Source organism: Citrus clementina, unplaced genomic scaffold (assembly GCF_000493195.1).
Source record: "Citrus clementina cultivar Clemenules unplaced genomic scaffold, Citrus_clementina_v1.0 scaffold_9, whole genome shotgun sequence".
In the NCBI taxonomy this organism is placed as follows: Eukaryota; Viridiplantae; Streptophyta; class Magnoliopsida; order Sapindales; family Rutaceae; genus Citrus; species Citrus x clementina.
Window position 1 is genome coordinate 17,879,750 of NW_006261964.1, and position 1,851 is coordinate 17,881,600.

Consider the following 1,851-nt stretch of genomic DNA (forward strand, 5'->3'; position numbering starts at 1 on the left):
AAGAACATAGGCCTTGTTTGGTACTACTGGTTTAGATTATGGCAATTTTAAAGCCTTGGTGGTGTCTTCAACTTGCTCTTCATTAACTTTCTTTATTTCTTTTTACGGCTCATCAAGTTGTTTGCCATTCTAAAGTACAATTGCATTCACTTGCTCTTTTGGATATTTCTCGGTGTTACTAAGTAGAAAGCCTTATGGTCTATTGGATACTAACTTCATAATCTAACTCACTTGTACCTTGAGGTTTCAGATAAATGCAGCTTGATTTTGAAAATTTATCTCTATCTTGGTCATGAATTGAGACATGGTTGTTGTAAGTTAGGTAAGAGCGTCTTCTAAATTTAACGTCTTTTATTGTGATTAGAACCCTAGAGATGGTGTCAATTTATTCTAAGTATTGTTCCATGATGTATTTGGATGGTTTGTCCAGATACGTTTGTAGATATTAGAATATGAGTTATTTTATTGCCTCTGGAAGTTCAACATATAATGAGCTTGTTCAGTAGATGATGATGCAAAAGGACTCCCAATTTGGCAATGAACACTAGCATGATTCTCTCCGCACAATTCATACACTTGAGTTTAAATAGCACTAATATTTAGATGTTCCAGACTTTTAGATAGAGAGTCATTTGTGCAAATAAAGCAGTGACAATATCAACTTTATGGCTTCCCGTTGCTCTCCTTGGTATTGAACGATTTGAGGACCACTGGTAATTATTAAAGGCCACCTTCTTCAATAATTCATAAGTTACTCTGTTGTTATTTTGGTATTGGATCCCAAACCATTGTAAAAGTTCTATACTTGAAGCTAAACTAGAAGATCATGATGTGGGCATTTTTTGGTAGTCTTTATATCCCTCCCATGCTTCATATAATGACTCCATCTTAAATTGAGCAAAAATTATGATATCATTCTTTAACTCAGCTATTTTTGCTAGGGGAAAGAACTTCATTAAAGACTTTTATGCTTAACCATCCTAGGTCATGATTGTCCCAGTAGGGAGTGAGTTTAACTACTCTTTTACTTTATTCTTCAGTGAGAATGGAAAAAACCTTAGCTTGATAGCATTGTCTGAGACTCCATTCTACTTTAATGTGTCGCAAATTTTTAAGAAATTTGCAATATAAGCATCTGAATCATCATTCGACATCCTAGTAAATTGTGCTAACGTCTGAACCATCTGGGTTATAGTGGGCTTGATCTCCAAATTATTGGCTTGAATGGCCGGCCATGCAATGCTTGAGCGGGAGACATTAACTATAGGAAGGGCATAATCTCTTAGAGGTCTTGTATTCTTATTTCCTTGTATAGCTTCATTAACCATAATTAGTTGTTGCTCATGTAAAGCTTCTCTCCTTTCCTTGTTGAGCCTTCTACACGTATGTTCAATTTCTGGATCAAAAGGCAATAAATCAAAGCTTCTTGAAACTCTTATAAATTTAAACAAGAAAACTAAAATAACAAAAACATAAAAAAGCAAGAGAAATAAAATTCAAATTAAATCATGGCTAGTTAGTATCAATATTAATCCAAACAATCCCCAGCAAGAGCGCTAAAAATTTGTTGCGTAAATTAACAAGTGTATTAATTGGCATAAGTAATATAATGAATCATCCCATAGAGATTGTATATCCTATTAGCTACCAGAATTATTCTAGCCCAAATTTATTTGAACAATCCAACAAGTGAAATGTAGATTAAAAATTAAAATAAAATAAGGCAACTAAAAATTAACTAAAGATGTAAGCAGTTACGAAATTACCAAGAGATTAAGACACTATGACATCCAATTTCACCATTAACATTACAATTTAATCCTCCATCTATTCTATTAAATTTTATTATCA

At 33.1% G+C, this 1,851-nt stretch overlaps 1 non-coding gene across 1 annotated transcript; it reads left to right on the forward strand.

The window, feature by feature from the left end:
• The first annotated feature begins 821 nt into the window (after nucleotides 1-821).
• Nucleotides 822-926, forward strand: LOC112101623. Its single transcript, XR_002907646.1, has one exon. It is a non-coding gene; the product is annotated as a small nucleolar RNA R71 (small nucleolar RNA).
• Nucleotides 927-1,851: the final 925 nt, after the last annotated feature.